The 27340-nt window shown below is 44.0% G+C and overlaps 1 pseudogene; it reads right to left on the reverse strand.

Annotated features, from left to right (window-relative positions):
• The window catches only part of LOC143592554 (WAT1-related protein At5g40230-like), a 29806-nt pseudogene extending 9840 nt beyond the window's left edge, over positions 1–19966 (reverse strand).
• Between the last annotated feature and the right edge of the window lie 7374 nt (positions 19967–27340).

Consider the following 27340-nt stretch of genomic DNA (forward strand, 5'->3'; position numbering starts at 1 on the left):
TTCACACAACAAACGCTTGAGTGTCAGAAAGGCTTCTTCTTGCTTCGAGCCCCAAATATACGGTTTACCTTTGTGCGTTAGAGCTGTTAAAGGCAAAGCGATCTTCGAGAAGTTCGAAATAAATCGCCGGTAGTAACCAGCTAAGCCCAGAAAGGAACGGATCTCGGTAGGAGTAGATGGCGTAATCCAGTTCTTGATTGCTTCAATCTTGGATGGGTCGAAATGAATACCCATCTTGTTTACCACATGACCAAGAAACTGTACTTCATCAGACCAAAATTCACACTTGGAAAGCTTAGCATAGAGTTGCTCGGCTCCAAGCTTTTGCAACACCAACCGAAGATGTTGCTCATGCTCGGCCTTGGTCTTAGAATACACCAGAACATCATCGATAAACACGATCACGAATTTATCCAAGAAAGGCCTACACACCCGATTCATTAGATCCATGAAAACAGCGGGTGCGTTGGTTAAACCGAAGGACATGACCAAGAATTCAAAATGGCCATAACGAGTTCGAAAAGCAGTCTTGGGAACATCTTCATCGCGGATACGCAACTGATGATAACCAGAACGGAGATCAATCTTCGAGAAACAAGAGGCACCTTGGAGTTGATCGAAGAGGTCGTCGATACGTGGTAAGGGATACCGGTTCTTAATGGTGAGTTTGTTCAACTCGCGGTAATCGATACACATGCGAAACGATCCATCTTTCTTTTTAACGAACAACACCGGAGCACCCCAGGGCGAAGAGCTAGGGCGAATGAATCCTTTAGCAGTCAACTCTTGAAGTTGGCTTGCCAATTCTTGCATCTCAGCGGGCGCAAGACGGTAAGGAGACTTAGCTACGGGGGAAGCACCAGGGACAAGATCAACACGAAACTCGACTTCACGAGGGGAGGGATACCAGGAAGATCATCAGGAAAAACTTCAGGGAAATCACGCACAACAGGGATATCGCGAAGCTTCTTCTTTTCTTCAGCAGGTTCAACTACATGGGCTAGAAATGCAATACACTTCTTCCGCATGAGTCTTTGGGCTTCGGCGCAAGACATAAGCTTAAGACCGCGGGAGGGTTTTTCGCCGTAAATATGAAGATCACCATATTCTCGAGGTATGCGAATCATCTTCTTGGCGCAAATAACTTCGGCGCGATTCTTCGAGAGCCAGTCCATACCAATGATAACATCAAAGCTTCCAAGAGGCATGGGGATGAGGTCGATCAGAAAATCGTTTTCGTTAAGGTTAAGCGTACAATCCTTGATCACAGAGTTTATTAAAATAGTTTCACCATTAGCCAATTCAACTGAAAAATCCTCTTTTAAGTTATCGCGCGGTCGCGCAAGCTTCTGTTCAAAGGCGCGAGAGATAAAACTTCGATCGGCGCCAGTATCAAAAAGTATAGAAGCATAATATCCGTTAAGTAAAAATGTACCATTAACTACGTCATTATTCGCTTGCGCTTGGTGCGCGGTTATGTTAAAAGCTCGTCCACGTGTCACTTGGTTCGAAATCTGGTTCACCGGATTCGCTTGCGTAATCTGAACTTGTAGTCTCGGGCACGCGTTCCGGAAATGACTGGGATCACCGCAGTTGAAGCACGATCTAGGTCGTGGGTTTTGGTAAGTTGGTTGTGGGTTCTGCGGGTAGACTGGTGGTGTTGGCGCAATTGGATTGGCGGGAAGGACTCTACAGTTTTCTGCAAGGTGACCAGCGCGGCCACATCGGGTACAAAGTCGACATGGGACTTGAGGTGGGTGGTGGAGTCTACAGGTTGGGCAAAAGGGGTGGTTTCCTGTGTAAGGTTTCTTAATTGGCGGGGCAGGGAGTGCTGGATTAGTTAAGGCATAGTTGTGGACTATAGGAGTCGGGTAGGCTGACAGTGGGTTAGGCGCGTAAACTGGAGGTTGGTAGATGGGTTGCTGGACAATGGGCGGGTTGGTAAGCGCGTAAGCTTGTCTGCGCCTACGTTTCTGGTTATGGTTTGAGGGTTCTGGTTTGGTTTCTGTTGGTTCAGGGGCAGTTTTGGTGGGTTTGGTCTTCTCAGTTCCCCGCAGGAACAGGGTTCCTGCTCTGACATGGTTGTCGCTGAGTACAGCGGCCAACTCAATGGCGTCAGGGAGGGTTACTGGGTTTCTGGCCCATACAGAATCTTGAATTTCCATGGGGAGACCCCCAAGGAATTTCTCGATTGCTCGGCGTGAAGGGGTAACAAGGTGAGGGACAAGCAGGCTTAGTTCGTGGAAGCGCGTCGCGTATTCGCGCGCTTCGCCACTGTATTGCTTCAGGTTCCAAAATTCCTCCTCCAGGCGCTTAACTTCGTTGGGAGGGCAGAATTCTCGCGTCAGAATTTCCTTGAATTCCTCCCAGAGTATGCTGGTAGCAGCTTCTGCGCCACGCGCATGAGCTACTCCATTCCACCACGTAAGCGCTCTAGATTCCAGGACACTGGAGGCATATAGGGTTCGTCTGTCTGAGGGGCATTGGGTGTGGAGGAAAGTGTTTTCAATTTTCTCAAGCCACTGGAGCATCACGGTGGCTCCTTCAAGACCTGTGAACTTTGGAGGGTTACCCGCATTGAAGGATTTAATGTTGTAACCGGAGGTGTTGGTATTGTTTTGGCTCAAAGCTTGGGCTATTACGGTGGCCATTTCCTGGGAACGTTGCTGCGAACGTCTGCGCGAGGCTTCTCTCCTCAGATGGCGGCGAGATAGCGGAGGCATTCTATAAAAGTTTTAGTTTAGTTAATGTCTTAGCGTAAAGTAAAATCTTATAAAGCTTAGTTTCGCGGGGTTAGATACCATCAATAGTTAAAGTAAAACAAATGACCCTAAATGCAGACTTAATAAGGGTAACAAATTCGAATCAAGAATCGACAATTCATGTATCACCATGACTTTCCGAATTCCCAATTTAAAATATACAAGTAAACGAGTATTGGAGATTGACGATTCATGTATCACCATGACTTTTCAATCTTCAATATAAAATATACAAGAAAATGAGTATTGGAGGTTGACAATTCATGTATCACCATGACTTTTCAAGTCTCCAACCTCAGGACATAATCGTATATGGAAATTGAAAATCAACTATTCATGTATCACCATGACTTTTCGGATTTCCAATCCCAACAAACGAATATGCAAGTAAAATCAATAAAAATCGAAATATCGCGGAATAAAACATAAAATCATATACTGCGTCTGCGCAAGCATATTTATAAATAACGAGTAATTAACAATAAGCGCGCAAACATGAGATTTCTCTCATGCGCGAGAGGGGACTCTTAGGTATTCTAGGCCGTTACGTCTAACCACCTATCCTAAAGTCACGGAGCTCTGATACCAATCTGTAACACCCCGACCAAAGGCGGATTATACATCGGGGCGCCACATATTGTTTCATTACTCGTGACACTATTGCGTGTCAATATTTAATAAATATATTCATTCACGCATGCGCAACGTATACACAAGATATAAATAAACCAACATAAATCAATATATTATAAATCAAAATATTCGAACAGCAATAACTTGTCTTGATACATTTTAATCTAGGTCCAAAATAAAGAAAACTTCCTACGTGTCCACAAGCTCCAAAACAGCTACTGCAAACCTGAACATGTGTTAAAATAAACGTCAAACACTTGCGTGTTGGTGAGAAATCAAGTTTAATAGTCAATACATAGATTAAGCTGCGCGCAACATGTGTATGTCTGGTTTTCAACAAGGGTGTAATCCGATCGGGACCAACTCTAAGATTCATAGACTGCCAGTGCTCACAATTGAGCTCACAAACAAGACAAACTGTGCATGTGTAAACAAAAGAGAAAATCATAAACGATAGTTCTCCCGTGTTCATCTAATGGTACCATGAGAACTGCGGAATAGACCGACAAGACGGTTAATGATCCACACATACAAATAAACAGCCAAGTCTACATCCTCAACACATGGGATACTGCGCGACTAAAGTTCATAAACAGTTTTAAGACTCTAAGTTTGTACGAACACATGAACATCCCAAAACATTAAAAGCAAAAAGGGATTAGGTACGAGATTACTCACTTGATAAATGATGCGGTGTAAGATAAAGCAAGAACCAACTTTAAACAAGCACAAGTTAACCTATAAATAAGATTATTGTTTTAATGATTGGTTTTAAGTCTTGATTATAAGTTAGCATAATTAATAAGTAAATTATTATATAATATATATTATATATTACCGGAAAAGCAGGGCAGAACAGGAAGGAAGACGGAGGCAGAGAGGAAGACGGCAGAGGAAGAACAACGGCAAGGAGCAAGAGAGAACAGGAGAGTTTAAATTAAGTGTTGGTGTGTGATGTGTTAGGAAAAATAATATTATTATTTATAGGGAAACCCTAGGGAACAAAATCCCTAGAAAAGAGGAAAAGATCTCCAAGAAGTAAAAGATTCCAAAAGCAAAAGATATCAAAAGATATGGCAGCTGCAGGGGGGCAAAGGGAAAGCTGACAGGTAACAGTAAACAGGCATGGGCGGGTCAGATAAAGGTACAGGTCAAAGCATGGAAAAGCAGATCTCCAAAGATATTGTCAGTCACTTTTTCTGTCAACCAATGGGGTTGGTACGCATGCTGCGCCGAAAGTAACTTTTCAGACAATAAGCAGATTAGGTCAACAGCACAGAAGATAAGACAACACAAAAGCTAACGGCTAGATTAAACAGGAGACTCGGGTTAAGCGCGAGAAGGCTTCGAGCGCGAAGGCAAAAGTGCGCGAGCGCGAAGGCAGACAGAACCAACCTTAACGCGTCGCGGGAAGAATTACATTTCTACGCGCGCCGCGGGAAGAACTTTAATTCTAGGCGCGTCGCGAGAAGAACTAAAATCCTTAGCGCGCTGCGGGGACAGTTCGTCTCGCGTATCGCAGTAACAGGTGGTCTTCACGCAGGCTTCCTTGTAAGGAGTCTGGCGCGTGGAGCTGCGCAGACAACTTAGGCGGGAAGGAACAAAGGACAGGGAAACAAGGCTTAAGGGCGGGACGGCGACAAGAGGGAAAAGAAGGCGGAAAGAGAGAAGAGGGACAGGACGGCGGGAAGGAAAAGAGAGAGAAAGAGGCGGGAAGGAAAACATATTATTATTATTAAAAGTAAAATATAAGTATAAATAAATATTAAATCATAAAAGAAAGAGATCGGATAGGAGAAACGGGTACCTGGGTTGGGTCGGATCGGGTCAGATGTCACACAAGTGACGGTCCTACCCGCACAATCACGAAAGAGGAAGCAAAACTTCAACCTATTATCTACCACGTTCAAAGGTTAACTTATCCTAAACACTTAGAAATTTCAAAAAAAGATGAGGAAAACCTACACGCAGGTCAGATGTAGGTAAAGTTTAGCCATCCTACTAAGTGCAAGTGACGGTCCTACCCGCACAATCACGAAAGAGGAAGCAAAACTTCAACCTATTATCTACCACGTTCAAAGGTTAACTTATTCTACACTTGAAAAATTGCTAATTTAAACTAAAGTATGCAAGTCATATAACGTTTATAAAGCAAGGAATCCAGAGAAAGTAGCGGTCTTACCCGCACAAAGATTTATATTTCATAATATTCATTACAAGAATGGCCGGGTAACTACCCGCCTACAAGAAAGTAAATCTATACAAGCTAAATCTATCCTAGCAGTGGGAAGGGATCTTCAGGATCAGGCTTCAGGGCCACTTCCACTTGGACCAGCACCGTCAGTAGAGCGTGACAGTTCAAGGAAAGCTTTAAGGATAGCTAGCCCATCATCAGCAGCAGCAACTTGGTTCACCTTCTCCACCACCGGATGCGGGAAGGCGGCATACTGATTCACTGCTTGGTCGTAAACAGCTTCAGTATCAACATTGTACAAAGGGAAGTTGGAAGGCGGGATGCCTTTCTCAACGAACCCTAGACCAAGCAGGAAGCTGGCCTTTTCCCCATCCTCGTGAGAAGCGTTGAGGGCTGCGCTCATAGCATCGTCATAAGAAGTCTCTGAGAAGACCCGATGCACAACCTACAAGAAAAAATACAAGTATCAGAACCTTTTCTATTTACAAAGAAAAGCGTAAAGACAGGAAAAGCTTACCTGAGACAACGCTTCTCGAAGAAGCCATTCCTTGGCAACCAGAGCTTCTTGGAGGGCAGCTTGAGCTTCGTTACGGGCGCGTTCGGCTTCACTCTTGTTGAGGTTGGCAAGCAACACTTCTTTAGCCGCAGCCTCTTCGACGCCCTTTAGCTTCCGCTCAGTATGGTCAAGCACCCCCCTCTGGTCCAAGATCTCCTGGAGCTTTTTGGCGTCTTCCATCGCCAAGGCATCATGAGCCTGCTGGAGAGCCTCTAATTTGGCTTTAAGCTCTTCATTCTCCACGCGTAGAGGCTCAGCAACAGCTTCAGCCTTGGTGGCCCTCTCGGTTGCGTTCCTTGCAGTTTCCTTAGCCAGCCGAAGCTGTTCATTAACAGCTTGGGCAGCCTTGGAACGGGTCTCGAGTCGAGGGCCTTGAAGGCCTTCTCCTTTTCCGCAGCCACTGCGGAAAGCCTTTGGTTCTCCTCCCGGACAGTCCGCGCCTGAGCCACTTCTTTAAGGCGAGCTGCTTTTAACTTGTCGTTTTCACGACAAAGCAGCTCGACGCGCGGCTGCATCCGGGCCAGGAGAACCCGAAGCTCATTAGTTAGCCTACCCTCCTGGTAGCTAGCCATGGCTTCCCCCAACGCACCACTGGGAGCAGCGTGACGAGCCCACTCCACGCACTCCACAGGGGTGCGAAGGGTTGTTCCTCGGCGAATGTTCCATCGTGGAACATACACTTCATTGGAATCCGACACTGCAAAAAACATAAAGCAGTTAGGAAAAGATGATAAAAAAATATATATAAAATGGGCCAAAACAACCCTACGCACCTGTAGGGTCAATAACAGGCCGATAGCCGCCAAACCCATCACCTGAACCCAACGGAAATCCATCCAAGAGGTCAGGCAGATGGGAAGGAGGCAGAGTGTCACACCCGGCCCTGAACGGCGGAAACAGCCGGGCGCGCGCGAGTGGGGATTGATAATTAAGCACGGGCCATTGCAAACATTCAAGGTAAGATTTTCATTGCGCATTAAATGTTTAATACAAATACATTACATTGTTTAAAGATTACATAAAAAAAACATCCAAGTATAAAAACTGTTGAAGATTTCCACGCCATATCCCCTTGCGCGGCGGGAACAACCACGCGCATCGAAGGGATAGAACTAAAATCTTCCAAAAAGCTAGTTTTAAATGTTCAGCGTGAGGTGCTCTAAGTGTGACTCCATGCGCTACCTAGTTATCTCCTGAAAGACACGTAAAACATTTGAATCAGTATAAACTGAGTGAGTTCACAAGTTTTAGTAACTTGATAAATCGTATTGCATCATAGTCTTGGCGAAAATCATACTGAAACACATTTCTGATTTCATATCTAAACATATGCTTGATAAACTGTATGAAAACATAGATCTGACAACATATTTCTGATAGAACCGTTCCGCGGGTTACGCGCGAACGTTTCTGGAAAACGTGCTCGTCCATGCAAAGTGGCACTGCCACTACGAGCTAGTAATACCGTCCCGCGGGTTACGCGTGGACATTTCTGAAAAACCGTGCTCGTCTATGCAAAGAGGCGTTGCCCCTACGAGCTAATCAATAATACCGTCCCGCGGGTTACGCGCGAACGTTGTGCCGGAAAACAAGGCGCTCGTCCATGCAAAGAGGTGCGACCCCTACGAGCGGGCTCAATCCCATAGTACTGCCCCATGACCATACTAGGCACCCGTCTATGCAAAGAGGTGCGACCCCTACGAGTGGGTGGATCAAACCAGCAGTCCCTACCCTTAGAGTTCCAATGGTAAAGTGATCACTTACTCGAATCTGGCGCACATACATCGTAAACCATAGATAACCGTTTGCATTGCTCATCATGAAACATAATTTAATCGTTTGCATAACTTGTAAGTATACCATGATAAATCGTAATTTAAGTACGTGTCCCTCGCCCCGAAAACAGTTTAAAAATAGTGAAAATAGTGAAAATAGGGGCTGTGAAACTCACCTGTGGTTCTTGTTAAGGGTTTAATCGAGATTCGGGTTTTCTTGGTGTTGGCCTCGGAATTTGAAGGTCTAGAATACGATTAAATAACAAGAAGTATATATATTAAGATCAAGAAATAGGAGAATATAAGGGTTGGAAAGTAGATCTCAAGGTTATAATCTCGGCTTACCTAGTAACAGGATCGGAAATGAAAACAACGGATGCTTGGGAGATGATTAGTGCAAGTTTGCAGTTCTTAAGAGAGAAGTTTGAAGTGTGTTTGGGTGATAATTTAGGTCACATATTTATAGGCAAGATCCAGGGAACACAATCCCTTGCTTTAGGGGATTGTAATCTTTTCATATCTAGGTGTAATGATGATAAAGTATGGAAATTATTATTATTTATTTAAAAGTGGAGGAGTGGGTAAAAGATTTTGGTTTGATTTGGACAGGACATGCAGGTCTGTGGTTGGTGGGAGTAGGGTGGCTGACAGTTTGACTTTTCATGTTACAGTATGCTTTTTCAGATGCTTTTGTCAGTGTACAGTTAAAAAGTAGAAATCTCTGAAACACGCTACTGTTTCCTTTTGGGCGGGAATAATCCCCTTATATCTGGAGATTAGGCTAAGTGTTCTGCGCGTGTAACTTTGTGCGCATAGCTTTCTGCGTATAGCTTTCTTTGCTGCGGGTAGGTACGTAACCTTCTCGCAGTTAGGGACATTGAGTTTCATTTGTAGATTCTCCAGGTGGTCTTGGTATTTCAACATAGTGATCAGTCATGTTGAAGTCAATTCCATCTTGGAGCTTCAGACAAACTAGCTCTCAATGTTCCCGCCATGCGGGGAGGTTAGTTCCCCTTCCGCACGCTTATAAACGATTTGGGATGCACCTGCCTTAGCATCATGCGTGACGGTCAACCCATTAGACAACATAAAGTTAAGTTACATGAAAACATAAAGCCAAAACATTCGCGCATGGCGCATATAACATATGCCCACGCTGGTTCTTACATCGCGTGCTCGCTCAGGGCGCACATAACATGCCCGCGCTGACTAACATAGCGCGCTCGCGCAGGGCGCATATAACAAATGCCCGCGCTGATTCTAATTTAGCGCGCATAATATTCACAATCACCTAATTATTAGGTTGATTACTTAGTTTATAGGGTTGGGAAATTACCAGGTGTCACATTTTCCCCCTGTTAAGAGAATTTCGTCCCGAAATTTAGGAGACGTCGCTGGCAGAAGCCATGTTCTGAAAGAGGTGTGGGTATTTCTTGCGTATTTGATCTTCTCTTTCCCAAGTGAATTCAGGCCCACGCCTTGAGTTCCATTGAACCTTTACTAACTTGATTCTGCTTCTGCGTAACTTTTGTTCCTTCCAATCGGTTACTGCTATAGGTTCTTCTACGAAGTGCAGTTGTTTGTCGATGTGAATCTCGTCCAACGGCAAAATCAGCGTTTCGTCAGATAAGCACTTTTTGAGATTGGACACATGAAACGTATCATGAACTCCACTGAGTTCGGCGGGTAAACAGAGTTTATAAGCAACCGGACCGATCCTTTCCAGGATCTCAAATGGTCCAATGTAGCGCGGATTCAACTTTCCTCGCTTGCCGAAACGGGGGACTCCTTTCCATGGAGAGACTTTCAAAAGTACTCTATCCCCTACTTGAAACTCCAACGGTTTCCTTCGCACATCTGCGTAGCTCTTCTGTCTGTCGCGCGCTGTCTTAAGGCGATCCCGTATCTGAAAAATCTTGTCTGTTGTTTCTTGGATCAATTCTGGACCAGTCATTTGCTTGTTACCCACTTCAGCCCAGCACAGTGGGGATCTACACTTGCGCCCATACAAAGCTTCAAACGGCGCAGCCTTGAGGCTTGTGTGATAACTGTTGTTGTAAGAAAATTCAACCAATGGGAGATGAGTATCCCAGCTACCTTCGAAATCGATTGCGCACGCGCGCAGCATATCTTCCAATGTCTGGATTGTTCGCTCGCTTTGTCCATCCGTTTGGGGATGATATGCCGTACTCATGTCAAGACGAGTACCTAAAGCCCCTTGTAACGATCTCCAAAACCTTGAGGTGAACCGACTATCTCTATCAGAAATGATGGACACTGGGACTCCATGTTTTGAAACTACTTCTCGAATATACAATCGGGCTAACTTTTCCATCTTATCGGTTTCCTTGATCGGCAGGAAGTGCGCTGACTTAGTTAGCCGGTCTACAATAACCCAGATTGTGTCATAACCCCCAGGTGTCCTTGGCAGTTTGGTGATGAAGTCCATAGAGATTTGTTCCCACTTCCACATGGGAATTTCTGGCTGCTGAAGTAACCCCGACGGCTTCTGGTATTCAGCCTTCACCTTCGAACACGTCAGGCATTTACTGACATACGTCGCGATGGCGCCTTTAAGATTGGGCCACCAATACAGCGCTTTAACATCTTGGTACATATTGTCTGCGCCAGGATGTACGGAATACCGCGTCTTGTGAGCTTCGTTTAATACTTGCTCACGTAATCCTCCCTTGAGAGGGACCCATATGCGGTTAGCAAAATATCGAGTGTTGTTTTCCTTGATCTCCAAATTCTTAATCAAACCCCCAAGGGATTCGTTTTTAACAAACTCTGGTTTCAAGGCTTCTTGCTGAGCGTCTCGGATGCGGGTAGAGAGATCTGCGCGAATGGTCAACCTTAGAGCCTTGACCCGTAGCGTTTTAATTCGCTCCTTCCTACTTAGCGCGTCTGCTACCACATTCGCCTTTCCAGGGTGGTACTTAATTTCACAATCATAATCATTCAACAACTCCACCCATCTTCGTTGCCTCATGTTTAAATCCTTCTGATCAAAAATATGTTGAAGACTCTTGTGATCCGTAAAGATTATACACTTTGTACCATAGAGGTAATGGCGCCAAATCTTTAGCGCGAAGACAACCGCTCCAAGTTCCAGATCATGCGTTGTGTAGTTCTTTTCATTGGTCTTGAGTTGGCGCGAGGCATACGCTATGACTTTGTCTCGCTGCATAAGGACACATCCGAGTCCCTGATGTGAAGCGTCGCAGTAAACGACGATGTCATCCGTCCCCTCGGGCAGAGACAAAATTGGCGCACTACATAACTTCTGTTTCAACAATTGAAATGCCGTTTCCTGATTTTCGCCCCAAACAAACTTCTTGTCTTTCTGAGTTAGCGCGGTCAGAGGTAGAGCTATCTTGGAGAAGTTCTCAATGAAGCGTCGATAGTAGCCAGCTAGTCCTAGGAATTGCCTCACCTCAGTTGGGGTTTTTGGCGCTTCCCAGTTTTCGATGGCCTTGACCTTGGAAGGATCAACGTGTATTCCTTTCTCGTTTACAACGTGACCGAGAAAGTGAACTTCTCTAAGCCAAAACTCACACTTGGAAAACTTCGCATACAACTTTTCTTTCCTCAACAATTCCAAAATCAATCTCAGGTGTTGCTCATGCTCGGCCTTGGTCCGAGAGTAAATCAGAATGTCATCTATAAATACAATCACAAACTTATCCAGGTATGGTTTCACACGCGGTTCATCAGATCCATGAATACAGCCGGCGCATTAGTTAGCCCGAAAGGCATCACTAAGAACTCATAATGGCCGTATCTAGTTCGGAAGGCTGTTTTCGGCACATCTTCCTCATGGACCCTAAGTTGGTGGTATCCTGACCGTAGATCTATCTTCGAATAATAACTGGATCCCTGCAATTGGTCAAATAAGTCGTCAATCCTCGGTAAGGGGTACCGATTCTTGACTGTCAGCTTGTTCAGCTCCCTGTAGTCAATACACATCCGGAAGGAACCATCCTTCTTCTTTACAAACAGTACTGGAGCTCCCCAAGGTGAGAAGCTTGGGCGTATGAAACCCTTATCCAATAGTTCCTGTAGCTGATTGGATAGTTCTTGCATCTCAGATGGAGCTAGTCGATAAGGCGCTCGAGCTACTGGCGCAGCTCCTGGGACTAAATCAATACGAAATTCGACTTGTCGCGGCGGCGGTAATCCGGGCAAATCTTCAGGAAAAACTTCTGGAAATCCGCGCACTACTGGTAAGTCTTCAATTCTTCGCTCATCTCCTTTCTTCTCTACTACATGCGCCAGGAAGGCGTAGCACCCTTTCCTTAGGCACTTGCGCGCCTTCAGGCACGAAATCAGTTTCGTCGCAACTCCCCTTCTTTCCCCTTGAATCACCAGGGTTTCTCCGTTCAACAGTGGGACCCGAACCTGCTTCTCATGGCAAATAACTTCCGCGTGGTTCTCGACCAACCAATCCATACCTATTACAATGTCAAAACTTCCCAAGTCTATTGGCAACAAGTTAATATTGAACCCGTGACCTCCCATGACTATTACACATTGTTCAGTTTTTTCGTTCGCGCATAACTGCCTACCATTGGCTAGTTCTATAGTATAAGGTGTGTCTAGCCTACTGGTTGCTAGGCCTAAGGAGTCTTTAAACTCAGTGGATATAAAACTCAGGTCAGCGCCAGTATCAAATAAGACAGATGCAAAATGGCCGTTAAGTAAAAACGTACCGGTTACCACGTTCGGCTCTTCTTTTGCTTCGCCCGCGCCGATCACAAAAGCTCTCCCGCGAGCTTGGTTTCCCTTTTGCGGGCAATCCCGACTAAAATGCCCTGGCTTTCCGCATGCGTAGCAGTTGTCGCTCGCTCCAGCTTCTCTGATACGGCAATTCATTGTCTTGTGCCCTGGTCTGCCACATTTGGCGCATTCGATTCTTGCGCATTCACCCTCGTGGTGATACTTGCATTTGTTGCACCATGGGCGAGGCCCGCTGTATCCTTTTCGCGGTGGCTCCGCGGCCTGAATCGCGTAAGTCCTTGCGCTTTCTTGCTTCTTGAATGGTGGCTGCTTGGAGTCGGACCCTCGGTGGTGAGAGTTCCACTTCCTCTTGGGATCAGAGGTTCGCTGCTCGTTTCCGCGCGTAGTCAACATACCCGCACGGACCGTATCCCTTGTAAGGGTGATGGCCCGCGCTACCGCCTCATCAAAGGTTGGAGGCGCTACGGCGTTGAGCGGAACCCTAACAACAGGAGGTAACCCAAAGATATACCTCTCGATCTTCTTTTCCTCAGTGTTCGCCATGTCTGGCACCAACTGGCAAAGCTCGTTGAACCGGTTGTTGTAGGCGTCGATATCCGTTCCTACCATGGTGTGGTTCCAGAATTCCTGTTGTAGACTCTGAATTTCTGCGCGAGAGCAGAACTTTCTCATCAACATTTCCTTCAGTTCCTCCCAGGTCTTGAGAAGAGCAACTTCTCGCCCCAACGTCTTCACTTGAAGCTTCCACCAAGACGAAGCTGCTTCTTGGAACATGCAGGTCGCGTAAAGGACCTTTTGGTTCTCACTACATCTGCTAATGGAGAGAACTGTCTCCATCTTGTCAATCCAGTTGTAGAGCCCAATGGCCCCTTCGGTACCCTTGAATGGCCAAGGCCTACAGGCCATAAATGTCTTATAGGAGCACCCTTTGTCCAAGGCTCCTGATTCGGGTTCTGGGGTCTCGTTCTGACGACCCTGACTAGATTCGGCCTTGCTGGCCTCATGGGTCGCGATCGCCTGCGCGATTATTTCTGCGAGTTCCTCGGGTGTCATGGTAATTCCCTTGGCTCTAGTTGGAGGCATTCTCGCTCTTAAAAGAGAAAATATAACAAACTTAGCGCATGTACCATGAGCACATAATGTTCTTATCTTTAATGTTCACTAGACATTGTGTGACCCGTGTTCCTAAGTGTGTGTATAGTTTCTTTTGAAAATATTTTCTTTGAAAAATACTTCATGCGATTCCCCGACGGTTATAGTCTAGGTTAAAACTTCTTTTCCTAGTTCGCTATAACCAGTGCTCTGACACCAATCTGTCACACCCGGCCTTGAACGGCGGAAACAGCCGGGCGCGCGCGAGTGGGGATTGATAATTAAGCACGGGCCATTGCAAACATTCAAGGTAAGATTTTCATTGCTCATGAAATGTTTAATACAAATACATTACATTGTTTAAATATTACATAAAAAAAACATCCAAGTATAAAAATTGTTGAAGATTTCCACGCCATATCCCCTTGCGCGGCGGGAACAACCACGCGCATCGAAGGGATAGAACTAAAATCTTCCAAAAAGCTAGTTTTAGATGTTCAGCGTGAGGTGCTCTAAGTGTGACTCCATGCGCTACCTAGTTATCTCCTGAAAGACACGTAAAACATTTGAATCAGTATAAACTGAGTGAGTTCACAAGTTTTAGTAACTTGATAAATCGTATTGCATCATAGTCTTGGCGAAAATCATACTGAAACACATTTCTGATTTCATATCTAAACATATGCTTGATAAACTGTATGAAAACATAGATCTGACAACATATTTCTGATAGAACCGTTCCGCGGGTTACGCGCGAACGTTTCTGGAAAACGTGCTCGTCCATGCAAAGTGGCACTGCCACTACGAGCTAAAATAATGTAATACCGTCCCGCGGGTTACGCGTGGACATTTCTGAAAAACCGTGCTCGTCTATGCAAAGAGGCGTTGCCCCTACGAGCTAATAAATAATACCGTCCCGCGGGTTACGCGCGAACGTTGTGCCGGAAAACAAGGCGCTCGTCCATGCAAAGAGGTGCGACCCCTACGAGCGGGCTCAATCCCATAGTACTGCCCCATGACCATACTAGGCACCCGTCTATGCAAAGAGGTGCGACCCCTACGAGTGGGTGGATCAAACCAGCAGTCCCTACCCTTAGAGTTCCAATGGTAAAGTGATCACTTACTCGAATCTGGCGCACATACATCGTAAACCATAGATAACCGTTTGCATTGCTCATCATGAAACATAATTTAATCGTTTGCATAACTTGTAAGTATACCATGATAAATCGTAATTTAAGTACGTGTCCCTCGCCCCGAAAACAGTTTAAAAATAGTGAAAATAGTGAAAATAGGGGCTGTGAAACTCACCTGTGGTTCTTGTTAAGGGTTTAATCGAGATTCGGGTTTTCTTGGTGTTGGCCTCGGAATTTGAAGGTCTAGAATACGATTAAATAACAAGAAGTATATATATTAAGATCAAGAAATAGGAGAATATAAGGGTTGGAAAGTAGATCTCAAGGTTATAATCTCGGCTTACCTAGTAACAGGATCGGAAATGAAAACAACGGATGCTTGGGAGATGATTAGTGCAAGTTTGCAGTTCTTAAGAGAGAAGTTTGAAGTGTGTTTGGGTGATAATTTAGGTCACATATTTATAGGCAAGATCCAGGGAACACAATCCCTTGCTTTAGGGGATTGTAATCTTTTCATATCTAGGTGTAATGATGATAAAGTATGGAAATTATTATTATTTATTTAAAAGTGGATGAGTGGGTAAAAGATTTTGGTTTGATTTGGACAGGACATGCAGGTCTGTGGTTGGTGGGAGTAGGGTGGCTGACAGTTTGACTTTTCATGTTACAGTATGCTTTTTCAGATGCTTTTGTCAGTGTACAGTTAAAAAGTAGAAATCTCTGAAACACGCTACTGTTTCCTTTTGGGCGGGAATAATCCCCTTATATCTGGAGATTAGGCTAAGTGTTCTGCGCGTGTAACTTTGTGCGCATAGCTTTCTGCGTATAGCTTTCTTTGCTGCGGGTAGGTACGTAACCTTCTCGCAGTTAGGGACATTGAGTTTCATTTGTAGATTCTCCAGGTGGTCTTGGTATTTCAACATAGTGATCAGTCATGTTGAAGTCAATTCCATCTTGGAGCTTCAGACAAACTAGCTCTCAATGTTCCCGCCATGCGGGGAGGTTAGTTCCCCTTCCGCACGCGTATAAACGATTTGGGATGCACCCGCCTTAGCATCATGCGTGACGGTCAACCCATTAGACAACATAAAGTTAAGTTACATGAAAACATAAAGCCAAAACATTCGCGCATGGCGCATATAACATATGCCCACGCTGGTTCTTACATCGCGTGCTCGCGCAGGGCGCACATAACATGCCCGCGCTGACTAACATAGCGCGCTCGCGCAGGGCGCATATAACAAATGCCCGCGCTGATTCTAATTTAGCGCGCATAATATTCACAATCACCTAATTATTTGGTTGATTACTTAGTTTATAGGGTTGGGAAATTACCAGGTGTCACACAGAGGTTGGCGATAAACCCCATGCATACCTGAAGGTTCGGCCGTCGTTGCCGATGACGGAGGCATGGTAGAAGCCGCCGCGGTCTCCGCCGCGGAATCCGCAGCAAAAGTAACCGCCGGCTCGGTGAAAGATGCGGTAAAAACAACACTCACAGCCGGCGGTGACGTCATCACAGCTGGAACAGTCGGCTCAAAGGAGTGAGCAACTGAACCAGCGGAAGCAGGCGCAGGCGCCTGGGTCGTCGCCTCGAGCATGAACTTCCTGACGATGTACTGATACAGATCGCCAGGCAGAGCACACTGGCACTCGCCAGCAGTACTCTTGTCATCGGCTGTAGATTCGAGATCACGAGACGACATCTTGCAAAAAGAAAGAAGAAAACGATTTCAAGAGAATGCTCGACTGAAAGATGAGTATTCGCCGGAAATCGTTCTTAAGATGAAGAGAAGAGTGAAAGTGTGGATTACAAAGAACCCTCTCCCCCTTTATATACTAATCGCAATTAATGCGATGAATTTAATGCGGAAGAGAGAGAAATCAAAGGTGCAATGAAACTATGACACGTGGCAAAAAGCAAGCTGGCAACAGCTGTTGAAAGGACGCGTACCATTAATTTCGCGGCCACGCGCCCGAAAAATCGCGCCCACGCGCCTGAAAAAGCGTCTGGAATGACCATGTACTGTCACGTCACCATAACTTCCTGCACGTCCTGATACAGTCAGAAGAAACCGTCGCACAACGTTTCAGAGGTTTGGACTGTTCTTATCCTTTCACCAACTCTTCGAATTTCAAAAAAAATTCAAAAAGATTCAAAAGTAAGCGGGAAAATACCCCTTACCTTGGCAACCAAGTAACCGTAAGACGGATGCGGGTACAGTGTTAAGGCAAAACCCTTCACAAACCTAGCACCCGCAGGGAATTGAAGCCAAGAATACCTTGGCAACCAAGTAACCGTAAGACGGATGCGGGTACAGTGTTAAGGCAAAACCCTTCACATACCTAGCACCCGCAGGGAATTGAAGCCAAGAATAACTTGGCAACCAAGTAGCCGTAAGACGGATGCGGGTACAGTGTTAAGGCAAAACCCTTCACATACCTAGCACCCGCAGGGAATTGAAGCCAAGAATACCCCGGCAACAAAGTAACTATAAGACGGGTGCGGGTACAGTGTTAAGGCAAAACCCTTCACATACCTAGCACCCGCAGGGAATTGAAGCCAAGAATACCTTGGCAACCAAGTAACCGTAAGACGGATGCGGGTACAGTGTTAAGGCAAAACCCTTCACATACCTAGCACCCGCAGGGAATTGAAGCCAAGAATAACTTGGCAAACAAGTAACCGTAAGACGGATGCGGGTACAGTGTTAAGGCAAAACCCTTCACATACCTAGCACCCGCAGGGAATTGAAGCCAAGAATACCTTGGCAACCAAGTAACCGTAAGACGGATGCGGGTACAGTGTTAAGGCAAAACCCTTCACATACCTAGCACCCGCAGGGAATTGAAGCCAAGAATACCTTGGCAACCAAGTAACCGTAAGACGGATGCGGGTACAGTGTTAAGGCAAAACCCTTCACATACCTAGCACCCGCAGGGAATTGAAGCCAAGAATAACTTGGCAAACAAGTAACCGTAAGACGGATGCGGGTACAGTGTTAAGGCAAAACCCTTCACATACCTAGCACCCGCAGGGAATTGAAGCCAAGAATACATTGGCAACCAAGTAACCGTAAGACGGATGCGGGTACAGTGTTAAGGCAAAACCCTTCACATACCTAGCACCCGCAGGGAATTGAAGCCAAGAATACCTTGGCAACCAAGTAACCGTAAGACGGATGCGGGTACAGTGTTAAGGCAAAACCCTTCACATACCTAGCACCCGCAGGGAATTGAAGCCAAGAATAACTTGGCAACCAAGTAGCCGTAAGACGGATGCGGGTACAGTGTTAAGGCAAAACCCTTCACATACCTAGCACCCGCAGGGAATTGAAGCCAAGAATACCCCGGCAACAAAGTAACTATAAGACGGGTGCGGGTACAGTGTTAAGGCAAAACCCTTCACATACCTAGCACCCGCAGGGAATTGACGCCAGGGGTACCTTGGAAGTAAAGTAACCGTAAGACGAGCGCGGGTACAGTGTTAAGGCAAAACCCTTCACATACCTAGCGCTCCGCAGGGAATTGAAACCAAGAAGGATCTTCTGGGCAATGCTTGCGGAAATGGAAATAACATCCCCGCATAGCGGGAACGTCGAGAACTACATTGTTTGAGGCTCCAGGATGGAATTGGTGGTTTTAACATAATTGATCACTATGTTCAAAACTACCAAAACCTCAGGGAGAATCCACACAAGTGGGACTCAACGCTCCTGACTTGCGAGGAGGTTACAGCCTACCCGCATCATACCCAAAGATCAAGCAGGAAACTCAGGAATTTCTGCAAGTGACAAGGACTTCCGCGGGAAGAATCCCCATGGAAAACCTTAAAAACCCCTTTTCAAAACCCTTTGCTTAAGTCCAAAAGTTCACCTAACTTTATTAAACACTCATGAGAAGAACATTGGACTTGGGGGACTTGAAGAGGTAGGTCCCAGCAGAGCCCAGTTGGACCCACAAGACTCACCTTGAAGAGGGACGTCTGCGCAGAAACCAACTGGATCCGCAGGACCCACCATGCTCAGAGACGTGACGTCCTTACGCGCAGTACGCAAGCTGTTCCCGCAGGAAATGCCTCCCAATGGTGAAGGACTCCGCCTGTTCCCGCAGCTTCGGATACAAGCCATTAGGGAAGGCCACCCGCGCAGCAAGGCTACACGCACAAGGCACTTAGCTCTCAATCACTCAGTGTCACCTGAAGGAATGAGCAAAGCGGGGAACAATCCCGCACAAGGGCGGGAGGGGGAATACTCCCGCCCAAATAAGCCAGTCCGTACGATACGGGAAGATCTTCTGTACTGTACCTGACGAGGTATGGGCAAAAGATCTGACTAAAGATACGACAGCTTATTGACAACAGTATGGCGAGCAGCATGCTCCTGTACTGTATGTCACTATTAGCTGCTGCCTACTCACCAACTACTGTCATACCACGTGCGTAGCCGGCAGTTGGTGGAAAAGGAATAGTACACAGCAGGCCTGGTCACTATCAGCCGCTGCCTACCCACCAACTACCAGCAGGGCACGTGCGTAGGCCACTGTTGGTGGAACAGGAACACTATTGCAGCCGGCCACACCTCCTTGGAAACCTACCTTCGGCTATAAATACCACAAATGGTATGATCATCTTATCTTAACACATTACCAACAGATCTTATCATATTATACCTGATATCTGCTCTAGCAATCTATTAATATACATTTATATTTAAAGAGCAATCTAGTCTGATTCTCACGCCGGAGGGTGGTCACAAGGAGGAACCCCCCCCCTTCTCAGTGACAAGCTCACGGTGTCTGTTTTGCAGGTTATCAGAAGAACCATCTTTACCGGGTCTAACCCCTCGTGGGAAACATCTATCTAACCCCCAGGTTACCCGTAATCTGCCCGGGGTCCGGTTAGTGTTTCTTCACTGTACCAGATGTGAATAAAATATGTGTAAACGGGGTCCACCTACTACCAGATGTGAATAAAAATCTGCCCGGGCCCGGGGTCCACCTACTATGATGCACTCCACACTCACCATTGCTGTAAACGGCAGTATATCACTGTACCAGATTCTGCTTGTGGAACCCATGGACTCTGCTGCATTTGAATGAAGTTTGAAGCATCCAAACAGTGACAATCAGAGTGGGTGAATGTTCAATAGTCAACACATCATGAGTTCGTGCTACGCGCCAACAAACGGATTTTTTTTTCTATTTTCTATATAAGGTTAGAGGTACTGTTTGTGAAGTTAATATTATATCGGGCCAAGATGTGAATAAAATATGTGTAAATTGAACTTGAGATTTAGAAAGGTGAAAGCGTTAGGACAACTCCCTTCAAACTCTATGTTGCATAAAACTAAATAAAAAGGCCATTAATATTAAAGTGCTAAAATTATCATTGAGGTTTGGTTAATTATAGAGTAAAGTGTGACTAGCTAGGAGGGATCGGAGAAAAATAACAGCTACTTATGTTGATTTAGAATTTAGCGTTGTCATCCATAAAATATTAAATAGTATCATGTCAGCGACGCAGATGAAAATTACTAAATAAAGTATAAGAAACTTGGACTTTCTTGTAAAGAATTTCAGCCAAAGAAATTAGAAGAAGATTAAAGCACTATAGGATTTTTTTTTATGTATCTTATTTACTTATTTTATGATATTCATAGTTTAAAACCTTAACTTTATCTTTGATTAGAAAATTTATATGTTAAATTATATTATTATTTCTTTTTCAAAACAAAAAATAAAAATAAAAAGAAACTTGCCAATGGCTTCGCTCACTTGAATCACAAAAGGTTCAGATAGCTTCAGCAGAGACTTTAGTCAACGCTCAATTAACATCCGGTCAACGTTATGTAGAGCAATATTGTAGGATAAATCCATGTGCTAGAGCTTGAGCCACAAATCATGATCTAAAGATCAACTAGTAGCAAAAATTTCAACAAATATCCATATGGGTATATGGATTACTCTGGATACATCAAATCTTGTCTCTCATTCTTGTTTTTGTTCGCACAGAAAAATAACCCATAACTGGTGTGGGTGGAAGAGATTAGGCGGATGAATCAATCAAATGCATTTTCCTTCAAATATGCAAATCCGTAAATAAATCAAATACCTTCAGGGGCAAATCAATCTGAGACATTTTCATGAAATTAGAAAAACCTAAAATTAGTGTTAAGTCTTTTGATTGTCCCCGTGAAAGAAATTCTCGGTCTGCCATGTAGATTGTAGAGGTGAGTGCCATTTGAAAACAACCAAATTTTCACGGAAGCACATATCCTTCTAGTGAAATTTATCAAAGCACATCCATTTAGTGAAAATTTCACGAAATGACTTCTTTCTAGCAAAACTTTAACAAAAAGAACCCCTAAAGTCTAAACCACAAAAATTCCGTATTGATGTCATGTGTCGGGATACACATATATAAGTAAACAAATCTAGGTCTATTCTTTGTTGATCCAGAAGAATTTATGTTCAATAATTAATTTAAATCCATCAAGCTAACATTAGTTATATGTTTATGAATAAGTAATTAAATAATCATTTTACTATAATTTCAGTTTAATACAAATAAGTTGAAATAACAAAAAAAGAATTACGCAAGTGCCTAGAAATTCATCCATACAGACAACAATACACTGAGTACGTCTCACGAATCCTATCAAGAAAATAAAGTGATCGAAAAGATCGAAAAGTTTTGTAACTTTCCCTCATATTCGCAATGGCATTTGTCTCCTAGAGAAACCCTCCGATGTAAGGATTAACTGTTTTCATATTAATTTGTCAACTTTATAGTATTTATTTAGCGTTAACTATTATTATTATTTGCTCCTCTAATTTGAGTTATTTTCATATGTGTTTAAATTGTATATTTGACTTCTACAGCAAACATCAAAGATGACCGCTCCAATGACTACTATACAAATTGATCCATTTTGTAACTGTAAAGGATGCATAGACAAGGCCAAAACGACACTTCACAAACTGGATCATGATGTCACATTTGCTGCAATGGATCCTGAGAAAGGGAAATTTAGTTTCTTAGCTACTAAACAGCCTGAAGCAATACAAAATGCTCTTAAGCGCAAATTTCCTAATAGAAGTATCACTGTCACGAGAAATCGACGACTCAAATCCGCTGCCGCCACCACAACCACAAACTTATATCGAGCCGTCTGCTCCACCTATTCCAAATCAGTTTCACTGGTACCCCTAGGGTTTTATGCTCCCATCTATTCCCACAACTTTATATCAGTATTATAATTGGTACCCTCTCGGGTCCTATGCGCCACCCTTTCCCACGACTCCAGATCAAGTTTATTGGTAATGATCTATTATGACTTATGAGTGATCACTTGATCATAATTTACTCTAATATAGTTACATCATGTTTTTATCCATATTTATTGTTATGAGAGAGATATTTTGTTTTTTTTTTGTGTTTGATATAGTATACTTGTATTCTAATCTTTTTGGAATGCGCTATTTGGGTTTAGGCTTGTCAAACCCAATAATGAGTGTTTGATATATCGATTTAATCATTTTAATATAGGGATATTGGTTTTAAATACTCTCAACTTTGACTCATTGGTAAATATCACTCCCAACTTATGAAATGTTCTCCAACACTCCCAACTTTTAACACATTTTTTTCTGGCACTCCCGGGGTAACGAGACACTAACCTCGTTAGTGTTTGGGGGTAAAAAGTGTCATTTTTCAAAGTTTAAGGATTAAAAACAAAATTTTGTTAATTATATATTACAACACCTCTCCCTCTCAAACACCATCTCTCTTCCCTGCCGACAACCACCACCGCCACAAACAGCTACCAACCACCACCGCCTTAGACATATACCCCGGAGAAGAAGACGGCTCATTATCCGACACCGAAGAACCCCAATCACTAAACCCACAAACCACCACCACCACAACCGAACCCCAAACCTACCCACCTCAACCCGACTGGGAATATTTGACACCGAGCCACTCGGCGACTCACCCGAAGCCTACTTCAAAAAAGTAACCCAAATCCTCGAATACGACGAGTTCAAGAGGTGGTGGTGGTGGTGGTGGTGGTGGTGCCTTTTACCACTTCATGTTGGTGCCTTAAACCACTTCACCACCGTCACCTGGCACCGTAACACCACCACCTCCACATCACCTCCGGCAACACGAACCCTCTACCATTTTCAGATTAAACACACATTACGGCTTCTTCCGTAAGAAAAAAAGGCACCAAACCCTCGAATTCAACGGGTCAAGATTTGAAATTTGTTACGATCTTTCAACGTCTCGGTACGTCTCTGGTGTCGGCGCCGGAGCCGAGCCGGCTGAAGGGTATTATATGCTAATTAACATCAATTCCGAACTGGGTTTGTTGATCGGAGACATGTCAGATGAGAAAATCAAAACTTTTAAACGGGTCGGAAAATATTGTTTAATTTCCCAGAAAGAATTTTACTCTGGCAACACTTTGTATTCTAAACAAGGTGGTGGTTTGTGGCTTTGGTTATTGGGGTTCTTCGGTGTCGGATAATGAGTTGTCTTATTGGGGTATATGTCAAAGACGGTGGTGGTTGGTAGCTGTCTATGGTGGTGGTGGTGGTTGTCGACAGGGAAGAGAGGTGATGGTTGGGAGGAGAGGGGTGTTGTAATATATAATTAATAATAAAATTTTGTTTTTAGTCCTTAAACTTTGAAAAATGACATTTTTTACCCTCCAAACACTAACGAAGTTAGTGTCACGTTACCCCGGGAGTGACAGAAAAAAATATGTTAAAAGTTGGGAGTGTTGGAGAACATTTCGTAAGTTGGAAGTGATATCTACCAATAGATCAAAGTTGAGAGTATTTAAAATCAATATCCCTTTAATATATATTTGAAGTGTTTGTCTTTTGAGTTGTTTAATTAACTAGTCACTCTGACTTGATTAGTTTTATCAAGGGAAAATTCCCAAAATAAGCGTTTATGAAACGTTTTTCAGGTTTTAGGTGTCATTTGAAAGAAATTCTCAAAATATATATTATAATCTAGTCGTGACGAGTAGTTTGTATAACCAATTAATACTGGACATGTTTCTTTAAACTAACTGTAACGAGCAGATTTACTAACCATTTACTCGTCACGACTAAATAAGTTTTACGCCTCGTAATCAACGCCTGATGGTCGGGTATTTTGTATATATATCAATGTATTAATTATCTAGTTTTATTGAGTATATTGTTAGAACTTTGGTACTTCATACATGCTTTTGTATTTCAGGTAATTGATCGTTAAATATGCTAAATGGGAGACCTGTACGAGCATGGAATGATATCTCGGGAAGACCAAAGCATTATTTGATGTCTTGGGAAGTGTTTCAAGGATTTGGGAAGAGGATAGATGAGTGATCATAAGCCGATGCTAAAACTGAACAAGATGGGTTGACGAAATGCGACCTTGAAGTAAAACGAGCATATCCTGAGCTAGAAAATGAGTTACGAGAGCCATAATATATGAATTTTGGGTTTCTCGACGAGAGGAATCTGAAAATGATGTTTTCTTAGGTCGCGGTGCGCGATGGAATGGTCATATGGCCATCGCGTACCGCGACGGGTGTGCAGACGGGATTTTTTAGTTTATATTATCTTTTTCATGAAAGAAAACCCTAACTCCGTTTTGACGAACCATAGGCGATTCCAGCAGCTCCAAGAGGCGATTTCTACCATTATAGCTTGTGCCAAGACCTTCCACATGATCCATATCATCCGTATCGAAGATTTGATGATGTCTCGGCTCGGCTAATCTCCTAGAATCGCACCCGGGATGTATAGTTTGTAACCATTTACAGTTTTTCTCATGTGATTAAGAATACTTATGTTTTCTTATTGAAAGACTGATATATGATTATTGATGTTTAGTATTTCTATGTGTTCGGTCGGTTTAGGTTTATGTTGGTCTGAACGATCTGTTACCAGTTGCTAGATAATTAGTCAATAACAGTTTGGTTAGATTGAATACGATAAAACGTACAATTACCCTTAACTGAGTCACACTGGCAATGACTGTTTGATAACCAGTGCCGTGCGTTAAGTAATTGTTGACGTCTAAGGTTTTGTCTGATTGATCAGTTTTCAGTTAATCATTAATAATAAATTTGTTAGGTTGCATGAGATACTGTTTGGTTGCTTACTTGAATTCCCGGATGTAATTTGTTTTGTTAACCGTTTACAACTCGTTTATTTGTTCGTTGCTTATTTCTCTTAATTCAAAATATTGCTTGTGTGATCAGCACTAAAACCAGTTACTTCATAATTATAAATCTGTTACACGAATTGCATTGACCACATACTCCTTGTGATACGATACCCTACTTGCTCTATCTATTTAGAATAATTAGGTTTTTTGATTGACTCAAACGACGGTCATCAACGCCCACGGGTAATCCATAAGTTCTTTAGTCGCGACGAGTATATTATAAGGTTAAACTAGTCGCGGCGAGTTAACTACTAATAAAGTACTTGTGTGGGGAATGTAAGCCGGGTAAACTAGTCATCGCGTGTGACACCCGGTAAATTTCTCAATCCTATAAACTAAGTAATCAACCTAATAATTAGGTGATTGTAAATATCGAGCGCGCCATGTTAGTCAGCGCGTGCATTTGTTATGTGCGCCCTGCGCGAGCGCGCCATGTTAGTCAGCGCGTGCATTTGTTATGTGCGCCCTGCGCGAGCGCGCCATGATAGTCAGCGCGTGCATTTGTTATGTGCGCCCTGCGCGAGCGCGCCATGTTAAGAACCAGCGTGAGCATATGTTATATGCGCCATGCGCGAATGTTTTGGCTTTATGTTTTCATGTACCTTAACGTTATGATGTCTAATGGGTTGACCGTCACGCATGATGCTAAGGCGGGTGCACCCTAAATCGTTTATGCGCGTGCGGAAGGGAACTAACCTCCCCGCATGGCGGGAACATTGAGAGCTAGTTTGTCTGAAGCTCCAAGATGGAATTGACTTCAACATAACTGATCACTATGTTGAAATACCAAGACCACCTGGAGAATCTACAAATGAAACTCAATGTCCCTGACTGCGAGAAGGTCACGCACCTACCCGCAGCAAAGAAATGTCCTTCACGCAGAAAGCTATGCGCACAAAGTAATACGCGCAGAACACTTAGTCTATTCTCCAGTTGTAAGGAGATTACTCCCGCCCAAAAAGAAACGGTAGCGTGTTTCAGAGATTTTCCACTTTTTACTGTACACTGACAAAGTACCTGAAAAAGCACACTGTAACATGAAAAGTCAACTGTCAGCCACCCTACTCCCACCAACCACAGACCTGCATGTCCTGACCAAATCAAAATCAAAATCTTTTATCCACTACTCCACTTTTAAATAAATAATAATAATTTCCATACTTTATCATCATTACCCCTAGATATGAAAAGATTACAATCCCCTAGAGCAAGGGATTGTGTTCCCTTGAGTTTGCCTATAAATATGTAACCTAAATTATCATCACCAAAACACACTTCAAACTTCTCTCTTAAGAACTGCAACTTGCACTAATCATCTCCCAAGCATCCGTTGTTTTCGTTTCCGATCCTGTTACCAGGTAAGCCTAGAATATAACCTTGAGATCTGCTTTCCAACCCTTATATTCTCCTAATTCTTGATCTTAATATATATACTTGTTATTTAATCGTATTCTAGACCTTCGATTCCGAGGCCAACACCAAGAAAACCCGAATCTCGATTAATCCCTTAACAAGAACCACAGGTGAGTCTCACAGCCCCTATTCTCGCTGTTTTCACTGTTTTTAAACTGTTTTCGGGGCGAGGGACACGTACTTAAATAATGTTTTATCATGGTATACTTACAAGCTATGCAAGCGATTATGTGTTTAAATTATATTTCATGATGAGCAATGCGAACGGTTATCTAAGGTTTTCGATGTGTGTGCGCTAGAACTCGAGTAAGTGATCACTTTACCATTGGAACTCTAAGGGTAGGGACTGCTGGTTTGATCCACCCACTCGTAGGGGTCGCACCTCTTTGCATGGACGAGTGCCTAGTATGGTCATGGGGCAGTACTATGGGTTTGAGCCCGCTCGTAGGGGTCGCGCCTCTTTGCATGGACGAGCGCCTTGTTTTCCGGCACAACGTCCGCGCGTAACCCGCGGGACGGAATTATTGATTAGCTCGTAGTGGCAGCGCCACTTTGCATGGACGAGCACATTTTCCTGAAACGTTCGCGCGTAACCCGCGGGACGGTATTACTTATTTTAGCTCGTAGTGGCAGCGCCACTTTGCATAGACGAGCACAGTTCCCAGAAATGTTCGCGCGTAACCCGCGGAACGATTTTATCAGAATATGTTGATAGAACCATGTTTTACCAAGCATGTGTTTTAATGATGCTATCAGAATTATGTTTCAGAATGATTTGTATCAAGATTATGATGCAATACGATTT

Source organism: Bidens hawaiensis, unplaced genomic scaffold (genome assembly GCF_021521415.1).
Source record: "Bidens hawaiensis isolate Kalapana, Puna unplaced genomic scaffold, B.hawaiensis_p1.1 tig00041066_1, whole genome shotgun sequence".
In the NCBI taxonomy this organism is placed as follows: domain Eukaryota; kingdom Viridiplantae; phylum Streptophyta; class Magnoliopsida; order Asterales; family Asteraceae; genus Bidens; species Bidens hawaiensis.